The 25,783-nt window shown below is 40.1% G+C and overlaps 1 long non-coding RNA gene across 1 annotated transcript in view; it reads right to left on the bottom strand.

Moving 5' to 3' along the window:
• LOC126213140 (uncharacterized) overlaps positions 1–25,554 on the bottom strand; it is a 42,879-nt gene extending 17,325 nt beyond the window's left edge. Inside the window, exon 1 of the long non-coding RNA XR_007541082.1 lies at positions 25,277–25,554. This is a non-coding gene — a long non-coding RNA (uncharacterized LOC126213140). The remainder of the gene's footprint in view (positions 1–25,276) is intronic.
• Positions 25,555–25,783: the final 229 nt, after the last annotated feature.

Here is a 25,783-nt window from a genome sequence, read left to right as displayed (position 1 = left end):
ATGTAATATACTGAAAAATGTACAAATCATCGTTCAATTTCAATGCCGCTGTAATCTCTTATAAATTATTCACATAAGTTCTGCATTTAAACACCTCTCAAAATGCAATAAAAATTAAACTTATATATAAAAATGCATCTCTCGAAAAAAATCTACATCTATATCTACATGGATACTCTGCAAATCACATTTAAGTGCCTGGAAGAGGGTTCATCAAACCACCTTCACAATTCTCTATTATTCCAACCTCGTATAGCGCAGAAAGAATGAACACTTATATCTTTCTGTACGAACTCTGATTTCTCTTATTTTATCGTGTTGATGGTCCCTCCCTATGTAGGTCGGTGTCAACAAAATATTTTCGCATTCGGAGGAGAAAGCTGGTGATTGGAATTTCGTGAGAAGATTCCGTCGCAACAAAAAACGCCTTTCTTTTAATGATTTCCAGCCCAAATCCTGTATCATTTCTGTGACACTCTCTCCCATACTTCGCGATAATACAAAACTTGCTGCCTTCCTTTGATGTACTCTTTCGATGTACTCTGTCAGTCCTATCTGGTAAGGATCCCATACTGCACAGCAGTATTCTAAAAGAGGATGGACAAGTGTAGTGTAGGTAGTCTCCTCAGTAGGTCTGTTACATTTTCTAAGTGTCCTGCCAATAAAACACAGTCTTTGGGTAGCCTTCCCCACAACATTTTCGATGTGTTCCTTCCAATTTAAGTTGTTCGTAATTGTAATACCTAAGCATTTAGTTGAATTTATGGCTTTTAGATTAGACTGATTAATCGTATAACCGAAGTTTAACGAGTTCCTTTTAGCACTCATGTGGATGACCTCACACTTTATTTAGGGTCAACTGCCACTTTTCGCACCATCCGATATTTCTTCTAAATCTAAATCAAATTTAAGGTTACAAATGTGACACTGAGGCCTTTGCCTTTACCAAAGTAAAATGTGAAATACAAGTGTTGCAAAACACCATAACACACAACAAAACTCTCCCATCGTCCTGATCCTTGACCATTGACCCTACAACACACTCATAAATACAAGATAATAAGAATACATGTATCTGACAAGAGCATTGACTAAATGGCTTCACAGACTCCTTTGACTCACATCAGTCAGACTGTCTCCTCTGTTGTTGTTGTTGTTGTTGTGGTCTTCAGTCCTGAGACTGGTTTGATGCAGCTCTCCATGCTACTCTATCCTGTGCAAGCTTCTTCATCTTCCAGTACCTACTGCAGCCTACATCCTTCTGAATCTGCTTAGTGTATACATCTCTTGGTCTCCCTCTACGATTTTTAGCTTCTATTCTCTTCTTGTCCAAACTGGTTATCGTCCATGTTTCACTTCCATACATGGCTACACTCCATACAAATACTTTCAGAAACGACTTCCTGACACTTAAATCTATACTCGATGTTAACAAATTTCTCTTCATCAGAAACGATTTCCTTGCCATTGCCAGTCTACATTTTATATCCTACTTCGACCATCATCAGTTATTTTACTCCCTAAATAGCAAAACTCCTTTGCTACTTTAAGTGTCTCATTTCCTAATCTAATCCCCTCAGCATCACCCGATTTAATTTGACTACATTCCATTATCCTCGTTTTGCTTTTGTTGATGTTCATCTTATATCCTCCTTTCAAGACACTGTCCATTCCGTTCAACTGCTCTTCCAAGTCCTTTGCTGTCTCTGACAGAATTACAATGTCATCGGCGAACCTCAAAGTTATTACTACTTCTCCATGAATTTTAATACCTACTCCGAATTTTTCTTTTGTTTCCTTTACTGCTTGCTCAATATACAGATTGAATAACATCGGGGAGAGGCTACAACCCTGTCTCACTCCTTTCCCAACCACTGCTTCCCTTTCATGCCCCTCGACTCTTATAACTGCCATCTGGTTTCTGTACAAATTGTAAATAGCCTTTCGCTCCCTGTATTTTACCCCTGCCACCTTCAGAATTTGAAAGAGAGTATTCCAGTCAACATTGTCAAAAGCTTTCTCTAAGTCTACAAATGCTAGAAACGTAGGTTTGCCTTTTCTTAATCTAGCTTCTAAGATAACTCGTAAGGTCAGTATTGCCTCACGTGTTCCAACATTTCTACGGAATCCAAACTGATCTTCCCCGAGGTCCGCTTCTACTAGTTTTTCCATTCGTCTGTAAAGAATTCGCGTTAGTATTTTGCAGCTGTGACTTATTAAACTGGTAGTTCGGTAATTTTCACATCTGTCAACACCTGCTTTCTTTGGGATTGGAATTATTATATTCTTCTTGAAGTCTGTGGGTATTTCGCCTGTCTCATACATCTTGCTCACCAGATGGTAGAGTTTTGTCATGACTAGCTCTCCCAAGGCCATCAGTAGTTCTAATGGAATGTTGTCAACTCCCGGGGCCTTATTTCGACTCAGGTCTTTCAGTGCTCGATCAAACTCTTCACGCAGTATCTTATCTCCCATTTCATCTTCATCTACATCCTCTTCCATTTCCATAATATTGTCCTCAAGTACATCAGCCTTGTATAAACCCTATATATACTCCTTCCACCTTTGTGCCTTCCCTTCTTTGCTTAGAACAGGGATGCCATCTCAGCTCTTGATATTCATACATGTGGTTCTCTTCTCTCCAAAGGTCTCTTTAATTTTCCTGTAGACAGTATCTATCTTACCCCTAGTGAGACAAGCCTCTACATCCTTACATTTGTCCTCTAGCCATCCCTGCTTAGCCATTTTGCACTTCCTGTCGATCTCATTTTTGAGACGTTTGTATTCCTTTTTGTCTGCTTCATTTACTGCATTTTTATATTTTCTCCTTTCATCAATTAAATTCAATATTTCTTCTTTTACCCAAGGATTTCTACTAGCCCTCGTCTTTTTACCTACTTTATCCTCTGCTGCCTTCACTACTTCATCCCTCAAAGCTACCCATTCTTCTTCTACTGTATTTCTTTCCCCCATTCCTGTCAGTTGTTCCCTCATGCTCTCTCTGAAACTCTGTACAACCTCTGGTTCTTTCAGTTTATCCAGGTCCCATCTCCTTAAATTCCCACCTTTTTGCAGTTTCTTCAGTTTCAATCTACAGGTCATAACCAATAGATTGTGGTCAGAGTCCACATCTGCCCCTGGAAATGTCTTACAATTTAATACCTGGTTCCTAAATCTCTGTCTTACCATTATATAATCTATCTGATACCTTTTAGTATCTCCAGGATTCTTCCAGGTATACAACATTCTTTTATGATTCTTGAACCAAGTGTTAGCTATGATTAAGTTATGCTCTGTGCAAAATTCTACAAGGCGGTTTCCTCTTTCATTTCTTCCCCCCAATCCATATTCACCTACTATGTTTCCTTCTCTCCCTTTTCCTACTCTTGAATTCCAGTTACCCATGGTTATTAAATTTTCGTCTCCCTTCACTACCTGAATAATTTCTTTTATCTCATCATACATTTCATCAATTTGTTCATCATCTGCAGAGCTAGTTGGCATATAAACTTGTACTACTGTAGTAGGTGTGGGCTTCGTATCTATCTTGGCCACAATAATGCGTTCACTATGCTGTTTGTAGTAGCTTACCCGCATTCCTATTTTCCTATTCATTATTAAACCTACTCCTGCATTACCCCTATTTGACTTTGTGTTTATAACCCTGTAGTCACCTGACCAGAAGGCTTGTTCCTCCTGCCACCGAACTTCACTAATTCCCACTATATCTAACTTTAACCTATCCATTTCCCTTTTTAAATTTTCTAACCTACCTGCCCGATTAAGGGATCTGACATTCCACGTTCCGATCCGTAGAATGCCAGTTTTCTTTCTCCTGATAACGACATCCTCTTGAGTAGTCCCCGCCCGGAGATCCGAATGGGGGACTATTTTACCTCCGGAATATTTTACCCAAGAGGACGCCATCATCATTTAATCATACAGTAAAGCTGCATGCCCTCGGGAAAAATTACGGCCGTAGTTTCCCCTTGCTTTCAGCCGTTCGCAGTACCAGCACAGCAAGGCCGTTTTGGTTATTGTTACAAGGCCACATCAGTCGATCATCCAGACTGTTGCCCTTGCAACTACTGAAAAGGCTGCTGCCCCTGTTCAGGAACCACACGTTTGTCTGGCCTCTCAACAGATACCCCTCCGTTGTGGTTGTACCTACGGTATGGCTATCTGTATCGCTGAGGCACGCAAGCCTCCCCACCAACGGCAAGGTACATGGTTCGTGGGGGGGGGGGGGTCAACAACCTAAAGAAACATATTTTCCAGTATCAATAGGAATTCATATCTGTGGTTTCTTTCTTAAGATTGCTGATGCATCTGACGCATTTCAAGCATAAAATTCTGTGTGCATACTTAAGCATTCACTTCAAGAAACTCATCACAGTTTAGTTTTAATCAGTGTTCATACATAGGTTACCTAGAGTGTTCAGTCCACTCCTTCAACAAACTATCCTAGTGCCAAGCAAAATGTGTCTCACGTATGTGACACCTGTGACAATTTGTAGTGTATAGTTGTGTAACAGGCAAACTCACAGACCACAAATAAGATGAAATTAATACAGAAAGCAAGCAGTTTGAGCACACAGAGGAGATTCTTTGTAAATTACAGAAGCAAATGAAACAGGGCTGGGTCACTAGAGGTCGCCACACTCTTAATGTGCAAAGACATTTCCTCGAACGAATATTGACATTGTTGTAAAGTAAAATTGTATGTTATGCTTTATGTGTTCAGAAAATACAATGTAAAACATTTCTAACTTTCCCACTCCACATGGCAAGACAGTTCACTTTCCCCTTCCATGCCCATAAGTTTTTAGTTGAACTACATTCCTTATGCTAAATATTTTTCTTGATTTAAAATAAACCAATCTGTAAGCGTTTGGATGAGGGTATATCACTTCAAATGGGCTAATGTATATGTCAAAATACATTTTGATTCTTTATTAACTGCTCTAGATTTTTCATTGGTCTTCACAGGAACCAGGTCCCCAGTCCTGAATTGTGTAACTTTTACATTTCTGTCCTGTCTTTGTTTCCTTAAATTTTATTGTTGTTCCACGGTCTTCCTAACAATTTCTTCCCTTTCTTGTGCAGTTAAGCTTCTACATTCAGGGTACTCTATGATTTCATTGAAAATGTTGTCAAGTTTTTTGTCATACTAATTTCATAAGGAGAACATCCAGAAGCGGAATATTGTAAACTGTTTTAAATCCCTCACATATTCTATCCATCCAGAATGATTTTACTACAACATGTTCTAAACACTCTATGTATCTCTCTCACATACCTTTCTGATGGATCGCTAGCTGGAACATATATAGAAATTAAAATATGTTTTATATTTTCATCCCTGAAAAAGTTTTTCCGTGTTGTGGAAGTGAATTGTGTCCCATTATGGCTTTGGGTCTCTCAACATTCTGAAAATAGTCTTAACACATTTTACAGATAATGTCCTTGCTTGTAGCTTTTCATAAGAGCTAAAGTTCGGAGAATTTTGAGAATAGATCAATCATCACAAAAATATAGCTATAACCACCTTGAAATTTTGGCAATTGCTCATAGATATACACTACTAATTCCAGTTGTATTTCTGGTAGAACATTTTGCATATAGCCTCTCCATGTTTGATTAATAACTTTTGTTCTCTGACATCTGTCACAAGGTGCTAAATGGTTTCTAACCCTTCTTGTAATGTTACAGAAAATGTATATTTTCTTTAATTTTCTGTATACATTTCAGTGCTTCACAATGACCATAGCTTTCATGTGCACACCAAATAAGAGCACCAACAAATTTTTCTAACCAACATACCTTCCACTGGGCTATTTCTTCAAAACGAGTAATCTCTAAAACTTTAAAATATAATCCCACTCTTTATTTTCACATTTACCAGTATAGCTTTCTGAAGTTTCCAATTTGAATCATGAGTTCGTTTCTCCCCGATGTCATTACAAATCTTGGTTATCTCCTTCTCATCTTTAATTACCCTGATAAACATAATTTTGAAATTTTTATCATATTCTTCTCCATTTTTCTCATTCTCACCCCTGAGTGGTAGTCTAGACAATACATCAGCAACAACATTTTCTTTACCTGTTGTATATCTAATGTCATAATTAAACTGTTGCAGAAAAAGTGCCAACCTTTGATCCTGTTGTGTAACACTTTACAGTCCTGTAAATAGCTCAGTGCTTTATGATGTGAATACACAATATTTTCATGCCCTTTCAGATAATATGTGAATTTGAAAAATGCTGACTGAATAGCCAATAGTTTCTTTTCCATAACCATGTAATTTTTGTCATGTTCCTGTTAAGTTCTACTTGCAAAAGATATTGAACAGTGCTCCACTTACCCATCTTTTTCTTGAAACAAATAAGGCTGATTACCACTATCAATGCTGTCATACACAATAGAAAATGGTAGAGAACCGCTAGGGTCTGAGCAAGATTTTAATGTCACAAAGTTGTTCCTTTATCTCCTGAAAGGCTTGCTGACAATTTTCATGCAAAATTCATATTCTGTTTTTCGTAATATAATTATTCAGTCATTGTGCATTAAGGACTTGAGACTTTACATATTTTATGTAGAAATTATGCAACCCAAAATCTGACCTTAACTCTTTATTTCTAGGTTTAGGAAATTTTGATGTGGCCAAGATTTTCTTTTCATTGGGCTAAAGTGCCTCTCTGTTATGCAGTGTCCCACAAATGTCGATTAGTCACTTTTCTTATTTTAAGGTCATTCCCCCCGTTTTCTTAATTTCTCCAACACCTCCCTTAAAATATTCAAATGTTCCTTCGATATTTTCCCAGTTACAAGTATGTTGTCTAGATATACAGTTAGTTTATTTAACAATTTCTTCCCCAATATGTAATCCAAAGCCCTAATGAATTCAGCCACATACATATTTAATCCAAAAGATACTACACAATATTGGAAACATCTTCCACCATATAAAAAACCTGTGTATTTCCTAGAATCAGGTTCAAGAGAAATCTGATGAAAACTGGAAGTAAGGTCAAGACTTCACATATAGGATACATTTTCAAATTATTTAGAAGCTCGTCTACACTCTCTGGATAGTCTGTTTGTCTCTTCAAGTATTTATTTAACTGTCTGGAATCAAGTACAATTCTCACTCCCAAATCTCTTTTTCCACAATAGCCAATGTATTATTGTATTTACTAAACCCCTTTCTATGTTTCCCCAGATCTTCATTTTCTGTAGTTCCCTCTAAATACAGTAAGGTTTTATGAAAATATAATTCATGAGGTTTCAACTTTAATTTTCACTGATAATTCCCATTCTTCCAGGTTTCTCATGAACCACATCTTCATATTCAAATAAAAATTCTTACAGTTCCCTCTTTCGTTCATGATCATTTCAGTTATTGTTTGCCACCCCTAGTTCGCACTGGGACTATGTAGTAGCTGCATCCTGAAATTATGTGGAGCCAGTTTAGGTCAGGCATACGCAGAACTGGAAGACACAGGACTATTGAATTCTGCGAGTCGTATGCATTGCTTGCACACGGAATCACTGTTGCAGTATAAGTATAGAGCCAAATAAGCATTGCGTATACTCTGGTGAGAAAGAGTAGTGGTAAACAGCCTTCGCTCCATCAGTTTACTGAAACTGGTGTTCCACAGAGATAGAATTTCTGGTTCGTGACTAAGTGGAAGACCTCTGAGTCAGACGTCAGTTTTGCAACGTTGGAATATTTTTCTACGTTGTTGAAGTGGATACAACAGTTAGAGAAATTCCGTGAAAATGTGACCTTGGACGACATAAAATGAGTTTGTTTGCAACGAAAACAGTTGATCTTCTGCAATATTTTCTTCCTTGTGCCACTTGAAAAACGTGACGTGGGTAAAGTCATCCAGAGGGAATGTCAATGACGTATACCAGAAAACCTTAATATCCGCTTGCTTTGAAAGTGGTGTTTACCGCCAGTTTTAGCATTTTACGGGCGTCGTTGCTAAGCGCAAGTAAATGAAGTAATGCAACGCAGGTTCTGTTGTGAAGTAACGTCTTCATCAGTTAATTTACTTTTAACGCAATCTACGAATAATTGGAGATATCCGATATCAACTTGAAAAGCATTCCCTAGACATGGAAGGAACTAAATAGCTACTTGTTACGATCCAGAACCTTCAACATCGCAGCGCGTCAGCAATCGTTGGTTAATATATTAAAAAACAGTTACTTCATGTCGAGGTTAAGAGCTTAAAACTGGATGTTTTGGTAGAAATGTACATCTTTAAGCATCTGAAACATGTTAAAGACAATATCCTCAATGACCATCTCCTACTAAGAAATAGAAAATTTTTTGAAGGTTTCGCGCCTTTACTTTTTTAAAAATGGTTCAAATGGCTCTAAGAACTATGGGACTTAACTTCTGAGGCCATCAGTCCCCTAGAACTTAGAACTACTTAAACCTAACTAACCTAAGCATATCACACACATCCATGCCCGAGGCAGGATTCGAACCTGCGACCGTAGCGGTCGTGCGGTTCCAGACTGTAGCGCCTCGAACCGCTCGGCCACACCGGCCGGATTTACTTTGTTCTTCATACGTGTAATTCTGATGATCTGGAGATTATCACATGCGCTCGCTGATTGGCGAGCGCTGTTTGTCAAGCTGTTCATCTTCTTTCGTTTTATCCTCATTTCCCTTTTACGATGAAGATGATTTTAGCCCGATGAACACCTCACGTTTTATCTCTATATCTTTATCTTTATTACCACAATGTCTTTAGATTACGTCCCCTCAGTCCCCCCCCCCCCCCCCCTTAGGCTAACTCCTGGCTTTAGGTATAGTTTTTAAGAATTCCTCCTGTTGTCATAGGTAGCTCCATATATAAATTTCTTAACTAGCGTAAGAACTACTGACAGCTTTGGGAGAGCCAGTCCTGACAAAACTCTACCATCTGGTGAGCAAGATGTATGAGACAGGCGAAATTCCCTCAGACATCAAGAAGAATATAATAAATCCAATCCCAAAGAAAGCAGGTGTTGACAGATGTGAAAATTACCGAACTATCAGCTTCATAAGTCACGGCTGCAAAATACTGACGCGAATTCTTTACAGACGAATAGAAAAACTAGTAGAAGCCAACCTCGGGGAAGATCAGTTTGGATTCCGTAGAAATATCGGAACATGTGAGGCAATACTGACCCTACGACTTATCTTAGAAGCTGGATTAAGGAAAGGAAAACCTGCGTTTCTAGCATTTGTAGACTTAGAGAAAGCTTTTGACAATGTTGACTGGAATACTCTCTTTCAAATTCTGAAGGTGGCAGGGGTAAAATACAGGGAGCGAAAGGCTATTTACAATTTGTACAGAAACCAGATGGCAGTAATAAGAGTCGAGGGGCATGAAAGGGAAGGGAGTGAGACAGGGTTGTAGCCTCTCCCCGATGCTATTCAATCTGTATATTGAGCAACCAGTAAAGGAAACAAAAGAAAAATTCGGAGTAGGTATTAAAATCCATGGAGAAGAAATAAAAACTTTGAGGTTCGCCGATGACATTGTAATTCTGCCAGAGACAGCAAAGGACTTGGAAGGGCAGTTGAACGGAATGTATAGTGTCTTGAAAGGAGGATATAAGATGAACATCACCAACTGCAAAACGAGGATGATGGAATGTTGTCGAATTAATTCGGGTGATGCTGAGGGAATTACATTAGGAAATGAGACAAAGTAGTAAAGGAGTTTTGCTATTTGGGGAGCAAAATAACTCATGATGGTCGAAGTAGAGAGGATATAAAATGTAGACTGGCAATGGCAATGAAAGCGTTCGTGAACAAGAGAAATTTCTTAACATCGAGTATAGATTTAAGTGTCAGGAAGTCGTTTCTGAAAGTATTTGTATGGAGTGTAGCCATGTATGCAAGTGCAACATGGACGATAACTAGTTTATACAAGAAGAGAATAGAAGCTTTCGAAATGTGGTGCTACAGAAGAATGCTGAAGATTGCCGGCCGAAGTGGCCGTGCGGTTAAAGGCGCTGCAGTCTAGAACCGCAAGACCGCTACGGTCGCAGGTTCGAATCCTGCCTCGGGCATGGATGTTTGTGATGTCCTTAGGTTAGTTAGGTTTAAGTAGTTCTAAGTTCTAGGGGACTAATGACCTCAGCAGTTGAGTCCCATAGTGCTCAGAGCCATTTGAACCATTTTTGAATGCTGAAGATTAGATGAGTAGATCACATAACTAATGAGGAGGTGTTGAATAGGGTTGGGGAGAAGAGAAGTTTGTGGCACAACTTGACTAGAAGATGGGATCGGTTGGTAGGACATGTTCTGAGGCATCAAGGGATCACCAATTTAGTATTGGAGGGCAGCATGGAGGGTAAAAATCGTAGAGGGAGACCAAGAGATGAATACACTAAGCAGATTCACAACGATGTAGGTTGCAGTAGGTACTGGGAGATGAAGAAGCTTGCACAGGATAGAGTAGCATGGAGAGCTGCATCAAACCAGTCACAGGACTAAAGACCACAACCACAACAACAACAACAGCAACAACAACTAGCATAAGCAACCGTGAGCGGTTATTTTTAGGTTTCATCTCCTTTTTAGCTCGTCTCTTGTTCTATCCATTTCATTTTTTGATATACGGTGATACACGGTTGGGAGTATATGGGCTATTTAGCAACGACCCATGTATAAATTTTCCCGTATTCCTATGCGCATGCGCATTCAAGTAACTTCCCTTGTCTTGCGCATGTGCATACATATCGGGTCAGGCTTGTAAGTGAGCGACCGTTTGTAGCTGCAGTTTATGGCGGGTCATGGCCCATCGAAGATAGGCCGGTGTGAGGTGGAGCGTACACCTTTAAGTTAAGTAGAGGTTTTGACTTTGTACACACGTACTGTTTGTGTTTTCCTTTTCTTTTTCGTTTATAAATGTATAGCTATGGTGTTCTTTTAATCATTGACTAAGGTCTTCTTAGTCACTTGTGGGTTTTATTGTTGTTCTGAAGAAGATGTAGTTATCTACGCCGAAACCTGGGTTAACACTTAACACTAGGTGCTCTTTTCGCAATCGAGGCGGGTTTGTAGTTTTTTAATATTGTTACGATCACTTTGCCGCAGAACGCTGCAACCATTTGCTGTGCACTAAATATAGGGTGCGGCGGGGGAACTTCCTTATTGAAAAAAATCGTAAATAAGGAAGTATTAGATACATCAATTTAATTCTTTTTCCTTTACAAAGAGTAACATCTAAAGTTTTGTTCTATTGAGTTTTGGAAATGATATCTTGAAGGTGTCCTCCGTTCTGCTCAATCCATTTAGAGAGTGTAAGTCGGAAGTTTCGGTCCACTTTTTGCAACATGTCTCTGTAGATGTTGGCCATAGCAACACGAATGTTGTTCCGTAGCTCAGCCAGGGTCTGCAGACGACTGGTATACACCAAGGATTTGAGACGGCCCCATCAGAAAAAGTCACACAGCGCTAAATCTGGCGAGCGTGCTGGCAACTGGAGGTCGCCCCACAAAGAGATGAGACGTTCAGGGACGTGTTCGCGCAACACGGTCATCGACGTTCGTGCCCTATGACCTGTGGCGCGTCTTGTTGGAACCAGACATCACCCACATCGATTTCTTCCAGTTCTGGAAGAAAAAACTGTTCAGTCATCTGAACACAACGCTCAGAAGTGACCGTCAATGCCTTATCGTTCTGAAACTTCCTGTGAGATTAAAACTGTGTGCCTGACCGAGACTCGAACTCGGGACCTTTGCCTTTCGCGGGCAAATGCTCTGAGCTATCCAAGCACGACTCACGCCCCGTCCTCACAGCCTTACTTCCGCCAGTACCTCGTCTCCTACCTTCCGAACTTTACAGAAGCTCTCCCGCGAAGCTGCCAGGAAGTTTCATTATCAGCGCACACTCCGCTGCAGAGTGAAAATCCCATTCTGTTTCCTGAATGCGCGCTGAGCTCTGATGACCGGACGTCCACTCGAAACGTAGGCCGCAACGGCGACCGCGCTCTCCTCTCTTGCCCACTGCATGATCGCTACTAAACTAACCTTAAAAAAAAGTTCAGGTTCACACTGAAACCCACTCAACAATGAGAAACGGCCGCTGCGTGCCGCGCGTTTCAAATAAGGAAGCTCCCGCGCCGCATCCTGTACTTACCTGTTTCTGGGCAACTGCTTCTAAAAATGAACAAGAAGCATTAAATGCCTTCAAGCACGCGTGTGGCAGCAGTAGAACGAAGAAGTTAATAGCGACAATGACACTATTAACCGAAATATTTGGTAACTTCATACTCTGCAATGGTATTCCGCGATGCAAGAAATTTCCTCAAATAGTGAAAATTTCGTAATGGCTTGGAACCGAGCCTATGATGGTTAAAAGCTTGTTTACATCTTGCTGACACGAGACTATCATAATTTCCGTGTCAAAAGTATGATGACATAACCAGTTAATAGAGCGTGTATAATTTGTAAGTTATGCGCATCATACGTTACGACACAATCATGAATGTAGCCAGTGTGGGCTTCAGTGCTCTCGCACACCGATCATAGTTTTTTAGTTGCGGGGTATGGTTTCGATTCCAACTACTGTCATGTATTTTAAACGCAACCGAACAGATCTCCTTGACGTCTAGTTGCACCTTAGTTCAGGACCCGCATTATAAACATATATCGCCTCGCTACCATGTGAGGGACAGCTGGTTTAGGTTGGGCCATAACAGAGGCACAAGTTGCAGCAAACAAACTCTGTCGCCAGTGAGCTTCCTTACACCAGAAACTTTATTGTATTTAATGGGCCAGTGGTCATTTCAGGTCACAGGTCTCTATTTTATTTGAACTTGAGTCGTTGCGAAATTTGACGCTGGACCGATTCGAATTCGAATCTCCTCATTTGTGTTGTCTGACCGACACGGTACGATGTAGTTTGATCATTTAGTTGTTTTCCCCAAGGTTGCAAACTACCCTAGGTGTCGACGAAAGCCACATACACTGTTGTTGTTGTTGTGGTCTTCAGTCCTGAGACTGGTTTGATGCAGCTCTCCATGCTACTCTATCCTGTGCAAGCTTCTTCATCTCCCAGTACCTACTGCAGCCTACATCCTTCTGAATCTGCTTAGTGTATTCATCTCTTGGTCTCCCTCTACGATTTTTACCCTCCACGCTGCCCTCCTATGCTAAATTTGTGATCCCTTGATGCCTCAAAACATGTCCTACCAACCGATCCCTTCTTCTAGTCAAGTTGTGCCACAAACTTCTCTTCCCCACAATCGTATTCAATACCTCCTCATTAGTTACGTGATCTACCCACCTTATCTTCGGCATCCTTCTGTAGCACCACATTTCGAAAGCTTCTATTCTCTTCTTGTCCAAACTAGTTATCGTCCATGTTTCACTTCCATACATGGCTACGCTCCATACAAATACTTTCAGAAACGACTTCCTGACACTTAAATCTATACTCGATGTTAACAAATTTCTCTTCTTCAGAAACGATTTCCTTGCCATTGCCAGTCTACATTTTATATCCTCTGTACTTCGACCATCATAAGTTATTTTACTCCCTAAATAGCAAAACTCCTTTGCTACTTTAAGTGTCTCATTTCCTAATCTAATCCCCTCAGCATCACCCGATTTAATTTGACTACATTGCATTATCCTCGTTTTGCTTTTGTTGATGTTCATCTTATATCCGCCTTTCAAGACACTGTCCATTCCGTTCAATTGCTCTTCCAAGTCCTTTGCTGTCTCTGACAGAATTACAATGTCATCGGCGAACCTCAAAGTTTTTACTTCTTCTCCATGAATTTTAATACCTACTCCGAATTTTTCTTTTGTTTCCTTTACTGCTTGCTCAATATACAGATTGAATAACGTCGGGGAGAGGCTACAACCCTGTCTCACTCCTTTCCCAACCACTGCTTCCCTTTCATGCCCCTCGACTCTTATAACTGCCATCTGGTTTCTGTACAAATTGTAAATAGCCTTTCGCTCCCTGTATTTTACCCCTGCCACCTTCACAATTTGAAAGAGAGTATTCCAATCAACATTGTCAAAAGCTTTCTCTAAGTCTACAAATGCTAGAAACGTAGGTTTGCCTTTCCTTAATCTTTCTTCTAAGATAAGTCGTAGGCTCAGTATTGCCTCACGTGTTCCAATATTTCTACGGAATCCAAACTGATCTTCGCCGAAGTCGGCTTCTATCAGTTTTTCCATTCGTCTGTAAAGAATTCGCGTTAGTATTTTGCAGCTGTGACTTATTAAACTGATAGTTCGGTAATTTTCACATCTGTCAACACCTGCTTTCTTTGGGATTGGAATTATTATATTCTTCTTGAAGTCTGAGGGTATTTCGCCTGTCTCATACATCTTGCTCACCAGATGGTAGAGTTTTGTCAGGACTGGATCTCCCAAGGCTGTCAGTAGTTCTAATGGAATGTTGTCCACTCCGGGGGCCTTGTTTCAACTCAGGTCATTCAGTGCTCTGTCAAACTCTTCACGCAGTATCGTATCTCCCATTTCGTCTTCATCTATATCCTCTTCCATTTCCATAATATTGTCCTCAAGTACATCGCCCTTGTATAAACTCTCTGTATACTCCTTCCACCTTTCTGCCTTCCCTTCTTTGCTTAGAACTGGGTTGCCATCTGAGCTCTTGATATTCATACAAGTGGTTCTCTTCTCTCCAAAGGTCTCTTTAATTTTCCTGTAGGCAGTATCTATCTTACCCCTAGTGAGACAAGCCTCTACATCCTTACATTTGTCCTCTAGCCATCCCTGCTTAGCCATTTTGCACTTCCTGTCGATCTCATTTTTGAGACGTTTGTATTCCTTTTTGTCTGCTTCATTTACTGCATTTTTATATTTTCTCCTTTCATCAATTAAATTCAATACTTCTTCTGTTACCCAAGGATTTCTATTAGCCCTCGTCTTTTGTTTCCTTCATCCCTCGGAGCTACCCATTCTTCTTCTACTGTATTTCTTTCCCCCATTCCTGTCAATTGTTCCCTTATGCTCTCCCTGAAACTCTCTACAACCGCTGGTTCTTTCAGTTTATCCAGGTCCCATCTCCTTAAATTCCCACCTTTTTGCAGTTTCTTCAGTTTCAATCTGCAGTTCATAACCAATAGATTGTGGTCAGAATCCACATCTGCCCCTGGAAATGTCGTACAATTTAAAACCTGGTTCCTAAATCTCTGTCTTACCATTATATAATCTATCTGATACGTTTTAGTATCTCGAGGATTCTTCCAGTTATACAACCTTCTTTTATGATTCTTGAACCAAGTGTTAGCTATGATTAAGTTATGCTCTGTGCAAAATTCTACAAGGCGGTTTCCTCTTTCATTTCTTCCCCCCAATCCATATTCACCTACTATGTTTCCTTCTCTCCCTTTTCCTACTGACGAATTCCAGTCACCCATGACTATTAAATTTTCGTCTCCTTTCACTACCTGAATAATTTCTTGTATTTCGTCATACATTTCATCTATTTCTTCATCATCTGCAGAGCTAGTTGGCATATAAACTTGTACTACTGTAGTAAGTATGGCCTTTGTGTCTATCTTGGCCACAATAATGCGTTCACTATGCTGTTTGTAGTAGCTAACCCGCACTCCTATTTTTTTATTCATTATTAAACCTACTCCTGCATTACCCCTATTTGATTTTGTATTTATAACCCTGTAATCACCTGACCAAAAGTCTTGTTCCTCCTGCCACCGAACTTCACTAATTCCCACTATATCTAACTTTAACCTATCCATTTCCCTTTTTAATGTAATCAAAAGTATCCGGACACCCCCAAAAACCTAGTTTTTCATATTAGGTGCATTATGCCGCCACCTACTGCCAGTTACTCCATATCAGCGACCTCAGTAGTCATTAGAGATCGTGAGAGAGCAGAATGGGGTGCTCCAAGGAACTCACGGGTTTCGAACGTGGTCAGGTGATTGGGTGTCACTTCTGTCATACGCGGGATTTCCACACTCTTAAACATCCCTAGGTCCACTGTTTCCGAAGTGATAGTGAAGTGAAAACGTGAAGGGACACGTACAGCACAAAAGCATACAGGCCGACCTCGTCTGTTGACTGAAAGAGACTGCCGACAGTTGAAGATGGCCGTAATGCGTAATAGGCAGACATCTATTCAGACCATCTCACAGGAATTCCAAACTGCATCAGGAGCCACTGCAAGTAGTATGACAGGCGGCAGGTGAGAAAACTTGGATTTCATGGTCGAGCAGCTACTCATAAGCCACTCTTCACATCGGTAAATGGCAAACGATGCTTCGCCTGGTGCAAGGAGCGTAAACGTTGGTCAATTGATGAGTGGAGAAACGTTGTGTGGAGTGATGAATCACAGTACACAACGTGGCGATCCGATGGCAGGGTGTGGGTATGACGAATACCCACTGAAAGTCATCTACCAGCCTGTGTAGTGCCAACAGTAAAATATAGAGGCGGTGGTGTTATGGTGTGGTCGATTTTTTCATCAAGGGGGCTTGAACCCCTTGTTGTTTTGCGTGGTACTATCACAGCACAGGCCTACATTGATGTTTTAAGCACCTTCTTGCTTCCCACTGTTGAAGAGCAATTTGTGGATGGCGACTGCATCTTTCAAAACGGTCGAGCACCTGTTCATAATGCACGGCCTGAGGCGGAGTGGTTACACGACAATAACTATACTGTAATGGACCGTGCTGCACAGAGTCATGACCTGAATCTTATGGAACACTTCTGAGATGTTTTGGAACACCGACTTCATGCCAGGCCTCACCGACCGTCATCGATTCCTCTCCTCAGTGCAGCACTCCGTGAAGAATGGGCTGCCAGTCCCAAGAAATCTTCCAGCACCTGATTGAACGTATGCCTGCGAGAGTGGAAGTTGTGATCACGGCTAAGGGTGGGCCAACACCATATTGAATTCCAGCATTACCGAAGGTTGGCGCCACGAACTTGTAAGCCATTTTCAGCAAGTGTCCGGATATTTTTGATCACATACTGTATGTGGGTTCGAATCCTGGTCCAATACAAAAATTTGCATGGTTTCATTTCAAGCCCTAGCATATGCACACAGAACTACTAGTGATAATAATTTTCATTTTTAATGTCTCTTCATGTGTTGTCAGCAATAATGGAAAGTGTCGTTATTTCTCGTGAAATATGCACACATCTCTCTACTGGTTTGCAAACAATTCCTGGATAGAAAAAAACGGCGTTAAGTGCCGGATTCGATTCTCTGTCACGAAAAAAATTATATCTTCATTTCAAATTCGAATATCTCGCTGCTGGTGAAAAAAATTCGATATCTAACATCTGATTTTACTTAGTTAACAATCTGATTACTTGCTGGGTTCGAGTCCGTGCCACAAATCTTTACATCATGTCACTTCATTTTAAACACGTGCAGACTTTGCTACTTGAAATTATATTAACCGTTTTTCGTGGTTAGGTAACAGGGAGATAAGAGTCTTGACAGGATTCCAGATAAACAGTAAATTTCAAGTTTACATTTGCCAACTGTTACGGGTGGAAACTTCGATATTTCACGACTCTTTATGCCGGGTCACCGATGACGAAAGTTGCCGTGATAGAGTCTCGGTCAGCACGAAAGCTTTCCATAGTTACAGTTGGCTAAAGCTGCTTGGTTGCAATCCAGATGCAGAACAAAAAAGGACGTGATGCCGTTTAAAATTCATATATGTGCAGAAATAACTGCTCAATCATGAGTGCAGAGAAATTAGTGGTCCCACCATGTTAATTTTGAGGTTGCTATAGAGCGCTTGATGCCGTCAGTCACGTTGCTTTTAACTCGTTAGTTCAACAATCAGTTTTTGGCAAACCACTCATATCAGGAACGACTTTTCACAAGTATGGGGAAAAGCATTTAAAGAGCAACATACTTCGAATTATCAGATAACTTTATTAGTCGAGATATTATCTCAAAATATCTTGTTCGTAAAAATGTTTAACTTTACCGAAAGATTGCTGTAATGATATATGTGATTCAATTTCTAATGAGTGTGGTAGTGACTTTGAAATGTCACTGTAACAAAATTGAGTTTACATGTGTTAAGGACTGTCTGATTTCTAATGATGCGTTTCCTAGAATTTGCATCTGGACTGATTGCTTTAATCCTTGTGATGTCTTGAGGTAGCAATTTTGGAAAGTCAAACGACTGTACTGCAATGATATTAGAGGACCCGCAAGACAGTTACGTTATGCGGGTTGCATGCAAATCAGGCGAAACGCAATTCAGGTTATTCATATAGTTTTGTGGATGGTAGTACGCTAAAATTAAGATGTAAAGTGATTCATGTTGTGCATATTGTATTATAGCTAGGTCTGATGTAACTTGGATAAAAACTGAAACCAGAGTAATACACAAATCTAAACTTTTAACTAACAATTTTGCAAATCTTTTTCACGCTCGTTTTTGTGCGTTACTCTCTCCAGAGCAATTAAGTATGATGGGGCTACATTAATCTACGAATATGTGTGTTAGGTGTGTAGTATTGTTCAACGGAGGCCTTACGGGAAGTTGCAACATCTGATCGTGAACCGCGTCGGGCGCTGTGCATCTGCAACAGACCAAGTAATTAAACACGAATTCGAAGCAAGACTGGTTAATTTGACCGGTACCACACTCTCATACGAAGATTTATGACTGCTTAACAGAGGCTTAAACTTTAACCTGCCACCAAACTTCGTTAATAAGTTGTTTAAAGAAATTATTTCAGAGATTAGGAGGGGCTGCAAGGTGCTAAAGTTGCCTAAATCTGTACAGGCGGAATATATCAATAAAAACGTATATACCGGCGGAGGTTCGAGTCCTCCCTCGGGCATGGGTGTGTGTGTTTGTCCTTAGGATAATTTAGGTTAAGTAGTGTGTAAGCTTAGGGACTGATGACCTTAGCAGTTAAGTCCCATAAGATTTCACACACATTTGAACATTTTTTGAAAAACATATAATTCACTTGCACTTTCTCGTAATAAAAATCAGCCTTTGAAGTGCCTGTGTAACTCCGTACTGAAATTAAACTCAAAACTGGTAAAAAATAAGATGTCGCTCACGAAGCCTGACTAAGAGTTCCCCAGTTGTCCTCGTTAGCGATGCCGATATTTTCAAAACAGAAAAATATTTTGAAGACAATGAAATAGTGCAAGTAAATAGTCACTTGCACCTTTTGTTAATGCTATTAACAATTCTACTACGCTTCCATATACTAAATGGAAAAAGAAAAAGTTACTGATGATAATCCTAAAAACGCCACTTCTAGGAGCACAAATCAAGCTCCGTAAAGAAAACCACCACATTCGTCCTGTAGATAGCGCTTGTAAAAGTCCAGAATACTCTGTAAACAGACTCTGTGAAGCAAAAATTAAAGAATTTTGTACCTTCCAAAAACTGTTCAGACTCAAAAATAGCTCTGAGATGGCACAGTATAACAAAATACAATCTTGTCTGAAAATGAAGGTCTTGTATCCTTCGATATTAAGAATCTTTATACGAATGTGCCAATTTATAAAACATTAGAAGTTATTTGTAATAATTTCATTGTTTTTGAAGGACATCATCTTTACGCCAGTGACTGTTATAGCTTTTATCACACTATTGCAGTTTCGGCCTTAGGCCATTATCAGCACTCGATAATGGCCTAAGGCCGAAATTACATTAGTGTAATAAAAACCTATAACATTCATTAGCGTAAAGATGATGTCCTTCAAACAGTTTTGCATGACTGTGAATCCCAGCTACAACAAATATAATTTCGTTGTGTTTGGAAAAATAGACGCTACATATATGCTTCTGAGCTATTGGAGTGACTTAAAATATCCTTATATTTTAATTACTTTACTTCTAATAAGAAATGGTCTTGTAATGGGGTCAAGTATCCCAGGAACCCTTTCAAAAAATTTTATAAATTTTCTAGAGAGCAAGTTGTTTGATACATACGCCACAGCATGAGAATAGATTACAGTGTTACGTAGACACGTCGACCACATTTTCATAATTTTTGTAGGTGATGAAAATGACGTTCAGGGCTAACGAATATTTCAATATTTCTAACTCTTTACATAGAAATATGGAGTTAACTCATGGAATCGAAGTTGTGGGTTCAATAAAATTTTGTGGACTTACAAAGCACCAGAACAGGACATACTGTTAAAATAGAAACATATCGCATGCCAACAGCTACGAATTTGATTATATCGCAAGAGTCATGCCACCTACCAACTCAAAAGCATGTTTATTTTACTTGAAGGTTTTAACGGCTACCTGAGTTAGATTGCTCAGAAGTTATGATTGAGGAGGAAACTGAAAAGGTGCTTCAAGTCGGAATATCTAATGGCCTCACAGAGGCGGCAGTCAGGATAATTGGAAGAAAGATTTTCAACAGAGTAGAAAAGAATGAAGTGGTTAACAAGGAGGCGGAAACTGTCATACTGTGGGTCCATGTTAGATAGGATAGCAGATGTCTTCCGCAAGTATAATAATACAGTGGGATATGAAACGAATAAGAAACTGGGTAAATTGCTGCGACATAGCTTAGAACCACCACCTAATAAATTGTGTATCACTGGTATCTATAGGATTTTCTGCGGTTCATGTGGGAAATATTACATCTAGCAAACTGGAAGGGAGCTTCAAATTAGATTTCATCAACATGGATATGTAATTAATCGAAGAGCGTTGCAATTTCATTTAAAGGAGAACTATCAGCTTAAAAATACTGAATATGAGCTGTCCAGTTTGCGTTTTGGTAATAAGAGCATAATATTGGATATTTTTGAAAAAATTGAAATTTATGTGGGTAATCAGTTAGAATGAGAACTTAAAATAAATGAGCAGATCTCAAGCAGTAGTAGGTGGTTTTCTGAGTTTTTCAGTGATTTACTTGTGAATGGGAAGAAGCAATGAAACCCCACCGAGCTTATTTCGTTAAGCTTTCACTATATTTATGGAATTTTAATGTCGACATATAAGTTTATCAGTGAACTGTCTTTCAGAAGTTTTACTGTAAATATAAAGCTGGCATGTAGTAATACATTTGTTCTACGAAAATTGAATTGTTGTGTTGTACTTTATTGTTGACTTTCTTGCCTAACTGTGATGGTAAACCTAGAAAATTTTAATTTAATTTTTCCCTTCTTTAAAAATAATTATTTTAATAAACTTTGCATGAGATGTGGTACCCCATACTACAATCATGAACAAATCAGATAATTTGGTTCTGTATGACGTTGTTGTTAACGGAATACTGCTTTTTAGAACTGACGTTTGTGCACACTAGCGCTAGCTGAACTTTTGCTCTTTTGTATTAATATTCCTTTTTTTACATGCATCAGAAGTGCTGTCCGCTACCGATAAGGGTTTACATTATGGCTCCGTTAGCGGTACCTCAACATTGCAACTGTAATCAGCTGCTGTTAGGTCTACTCTTTGTACACAACGACGTATGTTTTGCTAGACTTTTGTAGTGAAGTTATTCAACGTCCCTGTCAATGCTTGTAATGATCTTAAATGGCGTGTATTTACGTTGTATACAATTAATTTAATTTGAGGTTCATGTAATGTCATTTCTTTGATTGCGCTGCCTTGTATGATATCATTATTTGCACTTGTCTTTATTATTTGTCACCATGTCACCTGATGATGGGCTACACCCGAAATGCGTCTGATGACAATAGATTCAATACCATATCGATATGTATTACGTAGGCCACCTATCAGCATTTTTATAGTCAGCTTTTATTGTTTTTAACGAGTTCTTCTGCCGGATTCTACAGTTATTTTAACTCAAAAAATTAAGTCTACCTGAGGTGATCACAATGTCTCCCCCCTTTGTAGAAGATGTGACTTTGCACAATGAATAGCATGTTCGACACTTTCAGGTTGCATACCCTACTTACACTTCAACATGTCTTTAAAAAGTATGTTCCAAGTGACAGTCAAAAATTATTAACGGAAATTTATATTTTTTAAAAACATTTTGCGGCGCTCACAAAGTACCCTCATGGTTCTTCGGAAATACACTTTACTGAAAATACGTTGGCACTGCTAGGGTTTAGATTTCCAGCTGCTGCCGTATATTATCAAGTCCTCTAATTCAGTGCAGCTTTATCTCAACAGCTACTATTGTTTTTGAAGGAGCACTGTCAGTTTGGGATGCCTCAGGGAATACGTGATGGTAAGCAAAACAAATGACTTTCATGTAATATTTATGCATTTCTTTATGTATGTAGCACAAAAATGCCGCTATGAGTCAAGGGAACTCATTTAAAAATTATAAGTAGAAAGACTACAAATGGCTGTAGTGCAAATCATCTAATAAATACAGTAACAAATAAACCGTTAGTTTAAGGCCGAAGTGAAGCACGTGAAGGTTTTGTTCATCAAGCAGAGAGGCAGTCAGAGGTGCCCAAGTGTATAGTTTGTATACAAGTTGTATCCTAATTAGTAGCGAAATTTATGTGTCTTGCCCTCAGATGCTTATTTATGATTCTCTGGTTCAGAATTTCGTTGCAATGGCAAATGTATTAGCGTGATGCTGTGGTGAGGCTTTGTAAACTATGTGGTGATTGCATAAAGATTTCATTATGTTAGGTACTTTTCATTCTTTGCAATGTGTGAGTTAATTTGCACCAAACGTAACTGCGTTGTGACTCCTGTAATTCATTGCAAACTTTTCAAGTTTCTTGCAGTTGATTACTCAGTTTCGAAGTATGACAATAATTATGATCATTAACGGGAACACAAGCAGATCACTATGGAGGCTATAAGATGCAAAAGAGTCAAATTTTTTAACTGAATACCATCTTTTAACTGCGTGACAAAGACTACAGAGCAGGCGGGGTACTGGCATCACTGCATCTGAACTGGTGGGCTGACGGCGCTCTCTTGGTGCACACATGCGGGGATATTAATAACTGCATTTGGGTGTGAGGGAAAGCTGCTCACACACCACCGGCTTTCTTTGTGTTCTCGCACTTTGGCAGAGTGTCTAGTCTGTCTAAAAAGTTGATATGTTGCCATGGACGGTGGGAGGGTGCCGCAGATTCTAATGCTAATACTACTTCTCATACTAAATTGTTAATTCTCAGGTACCTGTGATATAAAAAAGGTACTGTATGCTAGGGGCGGGAAAAACTGACGGGTTTAAACCAGTACCGATATTTTAGTTCTGAATAGCCGGTATTTTTCGCTATTTGTTTGGTGTCAGTTATAACAGCTGTTTCTATTTTTCACCAGTAACTTAATAAAAAACCGAAACATCAATTAACCGTAGCTGCAGTGTTAAAATTTTTCGTTTTAAATAATCCTTTCTTAGAGAATGGGTAATTTTTAATTCTAAAATTTGCATTACTTTAAAAATCTTGTGTTATTGTAGGAAATGGGAAATGTAATCAGTGCTATTTTATGAATAATGCCGGCAGATGATAATTAAATAGACACCCTAGCTGCAAACAGGCGTTGATATACTTCACTGGGGACATGTTGAAAATGTGTGCCCCGACCGGGACTCGAACCCGGGATCTCCCGCTTACATGGCAGACGCTCTATCCATCTGAGCCACCGAGGGCACAGAGAATAGTGCGTCTGCAGGGACTTATCCCTTGCACGCTCCCCGTGAGATCCACATTCCCAACATGTCCACAACACTACATTCGTAGTCCGCCTAGGGATAAGTCCCTGCAGACGCACTATTCTCTGTGCCCTCGGTGGCTCAGATGGATAGAGCGTCTGCCATGTAAGCGGGAGATCCCGGGTTCGAGTCCCGGTCGGGGCACACATTTTCAACATGTCCCCAGTGAAGTATATCAACGCCTGTTTGCAGCTAGGGTGTCTATTTAATTATCATTTCATTTCTAGCAAAGCTGCATGGTCATCCACGGTATGTGTTCTTTCGGGAACAGATACTACCGTCATATATAGCCGGCAGATGGTTCAAATGGCTCTAAGCACTATGGGACTTAACATCTGAGGTCATCAGACCACGAGACTTAGAACAGCTTAAACCTAACTAACCTAAGGACATCACACACATCCATGCCCGAGGCAGGATTCGAACCTGCGACCGTAGCAGCCGCGTGGTTCCGGACTGAAGCGCCTAGAACCTCTCGGCCACTCCGACCGGCAACGCCAGCAGAAACGAGTAAGAATTGGCACGGCATTGCTGTTACAATGTGGCGTTGCTTGTTAGATGGCACGTGAGTACGTGCAATGTGCCAGACTTGCCGCATATAGTCTGTATGGTAGTTTCTCCGTCGTCAGGCATCAATTGTTTTACAGAATGCCAACTATCCCCAGGCTGGAAGTCTTTACGAAGTGCAGCGTACAATGCTCCATTTGATTTAAAAGATTAAAAATGGAAGAAGCCACAAGAAACTTGTGACAATAATATGAGGAGAAAACCCGTAACATAACAATTGACTCATACTTACAATAAAAATAGAGAACAGCCGATCTGCTGCATGTGTCTAATTAACAAACCTTTGTCTCCTTGTAGCCCTTGAAAACGGACAAATTAACACGAAAAATAGAATTCTTCACTCTCCGTTTTCATCCTTTAGCACTGACTACTGGTAATGCCCAATAGTCCGCCATTACAACATGATTTTTGAGGAGAGTTTGGAAAAAATAAGAACCAATAAGAGAGCACTGGTGATTTTTTTTTGTATTGCAGTATTCAATCACGTATCAGTTTTCGAGAAAAGCAGCGAGTGGTGGATCGACTAAGTCTTCTTTTATTAACCTGTTTAATGGAATATTTTGAGTCTAGAATGAGATTTTCACTCTGCAGCGGAGTGTGCGCTGATATGAAACTTCCTGGCAGATTAAAACTATGTGCCGGACCGAGACTCGAACTCGGGACCTTTGCCCGCGAAAGGAAAATGTCCCGAGTTCGAGTCTCGATCCGGCACGCAGTTTTAATCTGCCAGGAAGTTTTATTTTGATTCGGTGTGTCTTAAAAATGAGCGAGTCTGAATTCTTCAAACTCTGTTTGATTTCTAAATTTACTACGTTAGGAAATAATAAGACTAAAGAACCGAAAATCATTTCAGAAACCGGTTATTTTGAGCGGTTTTAACAGTCCAGTTAAACTGGAGTTGAAAAAATCCGATATAACTGAATACCGGTTATTTCAGCGATAAGCGCCAGCCCTATTGCATGTGTAACTCCCTGGTTCGATGTAATAAGTACAAGAAATAAATAAAAAGTTTGTTGTTCGTGGTAGGTGATTCACCTGACGCGACTGCAGTGGCGGTGTTTACCTGCTGAGAAGAGGTGGCACGAAGCGACGAAGAGCAGCGCGAGAAGCAACACAGTCCGTAGCCTCGCCATGTCCGCTGGTCTCTGCTGTCTGCTCCCTCGACACACTGGCTGGCTGGCAGGCGAGCCTAACCGCTGAGCGCACTCTAATTGGCTGCTGCGGACGCTTGGAGGCCATTGGTCGGTCTGATAATTCACTCTCTGACGTCACCTGCCTGGCCGCTCTCCCGTGTGCAGACTCAATTGTAAGATTGCGAGACTCTCATCACACAGTTACATGTTGTTGTTGCGGTCTTCAGTCCCAAATACTGGTTTGACACAGCTCTCTGCGCTATTCCATCCTGGGCAAGTCTCTTCGTCTCGGCATAACTACTGCAGCTTACATAGGGTGACCAGATGCAGTTGTTTAAAAAGGAGGACAAGCAGCTTCAAAAAGGAGGTCAAAGGAAAAAAAAGAGGACACATCACACATGTGAACTGCAGATGAAGGTACCACCCGTCACCTGTGG

This window comes from Schistocerca nitens, chromosome 11, assembly GCF_023898315.1.
Source record: "Schistocerca nitens isolate TAMUIC-IGC-003100 chromosome 11, iqSchNite1.1, whole genome shotgun sequence".
Taxonomy (NCBI): domain Eukaryota; kingdom Metazoa; phylum Arthropoda; class Insecta; order Orthoptera; family Acrididae; genus Schistocerca; species Schistocerca nitens.
The sequence above is the reverse complement of the archived record's forward strand: the minus strand, read 5'-3'. Positions and strand labels throughout refer to the sequence as shown.